Here is a 7,405-nt window from a genome sequence, read left to right as displayed (position 1 = left end):
CCAGGAGCCCTGTTCCCTACTCAGTGACTGGCTCTCACATCGTCTCATTCTCTCTTTCTTGACAGATCATGTTATAACCTATGATCACAGAAAGTCCTGATCCTCACGTTTCTCTGCTGTCACCTGTGGGCTCCTCCAGAGCCGCGAAGAAGGGGGAACTCCAGCCCCACCATGAGAAGACTGGGTGAGAAGTGCCTGTGACATCTTGGGGAACAGCCATGCTTTGAGAGCTAGTTTTAATTTTTATTTTTAGCAATTATGAAGGACAGAAATAATGTTCTCCATTCAGCAGTTATCCACAGGAGCAGCTCTGCCTTCCCGCTCTGGGATTAGATGAGGGTTTCATTAATGCAGGGAAAGTATGCCGATTTGAACCACTCTAAGCAAGGGGTGAATCAAGCTACCAGCGAGTTACCAAGATTGGTTTCCAGGCAATACACTGCCTCAGACTTCTCCTCAGGTGGAAGATGTCTGTTGGTGCCTCACATGGTTAGGTACCTGAGGTGTCTTAACCTTCAGGGAGTAACAAGTGTCTTCATTACCCTCCTGAATGGTTGGCAATGTGTGGAGAACCCAGCTGCACTACAAAGCAAACAGTCTGGTCTGTAACTTACATGGTCCTGTCTTGCTTTACCAAGACCTCTTCCTGGGTGTTCAACCTGGCTGGTTCTTGCCTGGCTTATTATTAGAGACTGATGTCCCACCATCCCAGCTCTACATTTCCCTTACAAATCTCAGGCTAACCCCATATGCCCTGCCCAATCTTAGTCTCCTTTACCTATGGCACTCACTCGTTCCCTTTGCTCTGGTTGCCAAGGGAGGGAGTGGACAGGGCTGTAGCAGACACTGATGTCTTATGTGACTGCTGGCAAGTCCCTGAGGCCTAAATCCTTAAGAGAAATTTGGAGTCTCTCCATTCAATGTAAGGAGGGTCCTTCCACTTCCAAGGATGACTTAGACACTTAGCCTTCATCCTGCTGGCCCAAACTGAAGTTTTGGTATTGTATTCTCTGCATTGCTCTGAACATGTGATTTAGTCACTTAGATTCACTGGGCTTTACAATGCTGAACACAGATCATAGAAACAGCCTTGGAAACCACACCTTCTCTTTCTGGGCCTCCGCTGAACTGTCACGGGGTGGGGGTGATCATTTGGGCCTATTGCTAAGGGGTCACAATGGCACATTTATCTGTGAGATACCTTTGTCTCTGCACTGGAAAGGCCGTGGAAATGCTTGGCTACCAGTCACTAAACCATATGCATCTTCCCTGTGAAGGGTAAATCAGACCGTTAAAGGCCTGCAGTGTGACTCTCAGGGACAAAACCAGCACCAGTCAGGCTTCTTCTTCCTCCTTGCTATTTGAGCCTTCCAGGACACCACACTGTCATGTCATCCTTTCCCACCTCCAGCCTCCTCCTTAACCCACACACTGTTGTCTGCACCCCATTTAAGGGAAAGAACCTCACTATCTCTTGTAAACCTCCCATCTCCTTAGCACTGCTGTGTGAGTAAGCTGGCCCTGCAGCAAGCACTTCTGAGCATTCGACACTACAGTTAAGCGGTGTTATTGTGAGGGAATTGCTGAGGGTAGGTAGGATAAACTTCTCCAAATTCAGATGGGCAGCGTAAGGCCACTCTTGGCTTGACTAGAGATGGAAAAGATTCAGTGCCCCAATCCCCACAGCTCATCTCCTAGATATACTGCTCTGTTTCTACTCAAGCTATTGGTGTTTGGCTTCTGCATTCCCTGGAAGCAGACCTGCTGTTGCATCCTGCGAGTCATCACCAGGCTGCTTCAGTAACTCATCTTTCCTTCCATTCACAGGTCTTCTACGCATGGCGACTCAACCCATGTGAGAGCTCTCTTATGTGAGTACCCAGCAGCACACTTTGCTGTCTGTGGTCTGTGGACATTGACTGGCATCTAAGCGACACCCCAGCTCCCTCCTCTCCCCCTAGACGCCACTGTCTTAGAGCCTCCATGTGCATTTGCTATGACATACATCAGTGTTGATGAGAGACAGGAACACTGCCGGGTGATCTTGAGCTGCCAAAATAATCAGCTCTATGCGCAACATGGCTTAAAGGATTTTTCAGTTAGCAGCATGCATCCACTAAAGAACCTAGACACTCATATTTTTTCTGGGGACTTCCACACTCTAGACTACTGCCACACAGGCAAGGCACCTTTGGCCAGTCCTGTGGAAAACCGGATGTATCGGAGCGTGGAGAACCTTCACTGGGCAACAGTTGCTGACTCTGGGCTGTATTCTCACTGCCGGAGCCTGGATAACGAGATCATCTTTCGCTATAGAGGCACCAGTCAGTGGACAGAAGGCTGTGTGGATGTGACCCCAGTACAGAGCCCATCAGACTCTCTGAGAAACCTTTCTCTCCGTGCTAAACAGACATCTCAATCAGCACAGAATGTGCTCCTCCCTCCCTTTGCCAAAGTGCCTCAGTGGCTCTTCCCTTCTGCAGAGGAGAGAGCCCTACATGGAGATGCCAAAAAAGAGCTGAAGGAGAAGCTGAGACTGCAGAGCAGTAAGGTGGCAGAGCCCTGTAAGCCAGTGCGTCCGCAGGTTGCCCTGCCTGACCTGATGGCCCAGGAGTTTTTTGAATGCCAGATGTGCCGGCAGTACAAGAACGGTTGTGCTGTCAACTGCTGCACGGTTTTGGTGGAACACACTGCTTTCAGGCACAGCCTCACAGGGAGGCAGAGACTGTGTTATGCACACAGGATCATCAGTCCAGAAGACATCAAGCAGGAGGCTCAGAGGAGGCTTCAGCTCCGAAGGCAGAATAGCTCCCCCAATTTGCCCCTTCAGCATGCCGGGGAAAGCCATGAGATTGCCAAATCCAGAACAGCAGAAACCCTGGAACAATGTAGTGGGGAAACAGATGTCAAAGCCACACTGGGACAGAGCAAGAAAGGCCGCTGCAAAGGGAGGCTCTACATACCCACCTTTGAGGAATTCAAGCAAATGAGAAGTAAGGAGGCAAATTCATCTGCCAGCAGCAGTGGTCCAACAGATTGCTTGAATAAGGGTCTGCCTGCAAACCAGACCCTGAAGGAGGAGAGCAATAAGAATATCTGTCCAGAAGCTCAGGAGACCAAAGCTGTGAATGAAGCTGCTGCCACAGCAGAGGATGACGATGATGTGTTCCATGAAAACCACACCTCTGCTGGCTTTTCCCAGTATCCAGCCACATGGGATGGTTTCAGAATGAGCAGCCCTGAGGTGAAGGACAGAACCTTCCAGATCTCCAGCCTGGATAGATCGCCAGTCCCTATTTGCTCTAGCCCTATTCCACGATCACCTTTACAGGCAGTAGCAATACACAGAGCTGGGCAGGAGATCTTCAGTGATGAGCAGCAGAAAGGAGAGACAAGACAATTAAATGATGTTCTCCACCTTGCAGGGCAGTCGCTGACTTCTGAAGCCCAGTCCTCTTGCTGTTCATCGCTGTTGTTAGAAGCCACAGACTTATCCAGCTATGGAGCTAAGCTACAAAAAATGAAGGATGAATTCATAGGCTCAGCCCTGGAACTTATTAAGAAAAGGTAACATGCTCTGTGGGGTCACCTGAAAGCAGTTCCCTTGTTAACAATCTGGTCTCTCTCCTGATATGTACATTTAACTCCTGTATAAATACATTGTTGGCAAAGCCTTTCATCTTGGGGTCTCTGATAGCCACATGGACATGTCTTTAAGCTGTTGAGCTTAAACTCCATCTTTGTGTGGGATTAAACATCAAAAAGCATTTTCATCTAGACTTTGCCTTTTTGTACACCTAAATCCTGTCAAGACAGCAGCCATTAGTAGTCCTGACAGCCAATTTCCCACCCATTTTATTTCTGTAATAAATTGTTGAAATGTCTTTTTTCTTTTTTTAACACCTGTTAAAAGTAGAGGACAGCCGAGAGATGCAAAGTACTAATAAGATTCCTTTGAAAAAAGATGTAGAGTCTGTCCCACCCCTGCAGGACATGAATTTAGGCAGCGTGACGTGCAGCAACAAGTGCTTTCACTTGCTGCTTGTATGTAGTGAACTAGCAAATAAGAGCAAGATGGCTGCTACAAGTCTTTAAACTATCCTCTGGAGACCAGCACAGGCAGCAAGTGAAAGTACTTGCAAATACTGTCCTTCTGCCAACTCAGACAGTGTAAGCCATGAGAGAAAATACTTGCATAAAGCCTTCCTCCCTCTTCTCCTACCAGTGTTTTCCCCTTCTCTGGGTAAGATGTTCACAAGGACTGCTTTCTCCATCCTTGTTTTGGTCACTGCAGTCCTTGTTACCTCCCTCCTGCCAAAGAAATGGGGATCCCTTTCTATGCAGACAGGTGGCTCAACAGGAATCAGCAAAGTTCTAGAAGCTAGGAATTTGGGGCTGTTATCAGTGTCTTATCACTAGATAAGGCTGATGGGAAAAGGAGGAGCAAGTGTTGGTGGAGTGGTTTGTTTCCATGTGCTTGGCTTTCAGGACTGGCTTTGCAAAGAATTACATTTGACTTGGTTCCTGGCTGCTTCCGACATCCACAGATGCGGTGTGTGAAATGCCAGGGCAGCAACCTTGTACACTGGTTTGGTATTTTTGGAATGCTGGAGCTCTGAGACTGGACTCAGGTTTTAGAGGAGATGATAGTGACTTCTGCACAGGAATGAGAGTCATCTGAAAGAACTTCTGTGGAGCTGAAGCTCCCCGTGTAGACAGAGCCAGAGAGACAAGCAGAAGTACTTCTGCAACTTTACAATCCAAAGGGAAGTAGGTGGTGTCAGAGCCCTAAATGCTTCCTTCAGCTGTCCAGCCCAGCGTTTGTGCTTTTGTTCTAGAGTATGAAAACCCAAAGAAGAAACAGATGAGAAAGTTACAGTATACAACCATTTTCATTGAGTAGGCTATTTTCATCATTGATGTGAAATGAAGTACACAGAATGGCACAAGCCATGAGTAAGAGCATAAGAACAGCTGTCTCCGGGCAGGTGAAAGGTTTGACTAGTATCCGGAGCCCAAGGTGCATGCATAGCAAAGTATACAGGAAATGGGTGGTGCATATGATCTTTCTTCCCACTACTTTTCAAGCCTCCAAACACTTTCTGCCCAGGGCCTTTATGGTTTCAGTGTGGTTTCTGTGCTTTTAATATCCACAGTGGTTTGTGTTTCTGTGAATGTGTTCAGTCTCCCTAGTTGGATTTGTTAAAATATATGAGGTGATTTTATTAACACCAAAATGGTAATTGATCTAGAAATGAGAATGACAGTGGTTCCAGTATTAGAGAAGTTGTTTCATGTGAAGGAACCACCCTGGCCTGTATATTTTCCATAGTAATAACAATTAATGATAAAGATTGTAATTTCTTCAGGACAGCAGGAGGAAAACAAATCTGTTGGCAGTGCCAGAGTACTGTTTAGTGGGAAACTCTAGTTTCCTTTGTCTGGAAATTTCTCAATTATTTTCCATGGTTTTCACCTGAGACTGCAATGTGCCTGAATATTATTTATAACTCAAGCTGATTCTCACTGCAGAGGTGGGAGACTTTTTCTCTGGATGTTTTGGGGTCCTAAATTATGATCACTGACATCCAGGCCATGTTTTTTCTCCAAGTCTCCAATGAAATGAGCTGAAAGCTGGGGATTTGGTCCCATTTCCAGATACTGAGCTCAGCAAGCCTTTGATAGAGATGTTGTGATGGAGCATCACAGAATAAGATAGCTGAAATTGTCTTCTCTTTCTAGTGGTTCTGTGTAAGTATTACAGTTTTACAAAGCAGTTTTGTCTGATAAGTTAATTGCCTCCCTAGTGATTAATAGTTAATTACTTAAGACTCATTCAAATGGCTTAATATTTCATCAGTGAAGATTTGAATTTCAGCTTCATAATTATGGTGGCTTTAGGCCCCTCATAGGTCACTGGATACCTTTAACTTAGGTTGTAGTCCTGGGTGGGAAGGGGTGTTCAGATCTAGGTGGAAGTCCTGTAGGCATTTCAATAGTCCAATTTCTGAAATTGTTTAAGCAGCTAATTGCTCAGGATAAGGACGTGCAAGGACTTGGGGTTCCTGTCTATGAAATGGGGGACAAGGTGACAATAAAAACCTGCACAAGGAAGCCAAGGACATGACTAAGAAAGAAGGCTTCCTGAAAAGAGTGATGGGGTGTATTTGGGATGACACCAGGATGGTGGGTACAATAACAGCTTCTCATAGCAGAGGACTCCAAGTCTTGAAGGCAGGTGCCAGCAATGGTCAAAAATGTTTCCATTGGTCAGAAAGAACCAGGAACGTGTGGACAGGGCTGAGAACTGCTGGCGTGGACAATGAAACAACCATGAAGAGGCCCATAGAGACCATGAAGCAAAGCAGGTGCATTTCCAGTTGTACACCACACACCCACTGCCTTTGCTTCCATGAGATTCAGAGATGATGGCCCAGAGGTTTAAAAGGACATTCGGAAAGAACCTGTTGTCCCTGTGCTGGCCCAAGCGCACCGTCCATCTTGGAGAGAACAGGGAAAACAGGCAGAAAAATCCTATCCCCATAAGTGATTTGATCCCACAGACGGAAACATGCCAGACTGCCCCCTTCTGCAGTTCTGCGTGAGAGCAGAGGGGATGGCTTGAGCAGGTGTTGGGGTGGTCATGCTGGCAGCCCAGATCTCTGCCAGGGGGAGAGGATCTGGAGGAAGGGACAATATCCCGTTTTCTTGGCAATGTCTCCTCTTCCTCCTAACCCAGGGGCAAAGGTTAAAGGAGCAGCCCTATGTTTTGGTTCTACAAAACTGCTTATATCCTCCCTGTTTTGTCAACATCCCTCTGATCACGACAATAGTGCAGTGCACAGTGACTGCTCTGTGGAGCAGCACTTACCCCAACATGGCATGGCCAGTACATCATGCAGGAGGGATCTAATCGCAACTAGAAGTAGAGCAGTCAAACCAGGGATGAGGAAGTCTCCTTTCACATGATGTGGGCTCTGCATCATTGCCTTTCTTACCTCTAGCTGACCAACCATGGGGTGGGTTGAATTTCTCAGTCTCCAGTCACACTTCCTTAGCTCAGCTCTCTGGGTAGTATTGGCTCTTATTCCTGCTGCAGGTCATGCGTGGAGATTTTAAAAAAATATCCCTGTTGGGTTATGGAAACCACAATAAGCAATGGCATCTGGTCCGCAGACCTTATCAGCAGAGAGCTGCTGTCAGCTTCACTTAGAGGAGCAGTAATATACTCTGGAGTACTCTCCATGTTTAAGTGGATGATCTTGAAGCACTGTAAAAATGACAAATGAAAGCTCAGCTTCCCTCTGAGACTATGGTCCGTATGGTGGTGATCAAGAGGAGAAGATAATATTCCAGTTCTGAGCTCTGCTACTGACCTTGGACACATCCTGTTGCCTCTCTGTGC

Source organism: Haliaeetus leucocephalus, unplaced genomic scaffold, assembly GCF_000737465.1.
Source record: "Haliaeetus leucocephalus isolate CR32 unplaced genomic scaffold, Haliaeetus_leucocephalus-4.0 Scaffold1, whole genome shotgun sequence".
Taxonomy (NCBI): Eukaryota; Metazoa; Chordata; class Aves; order Accipitriformes; family Accipitridae; genus Haliaeetus; species Haliaeetus leucocephalus.
The sequence above is the reverse complement of the archived record's forward strand: the minus strand, read 5'-3'. Positions refer to the sequence as shown.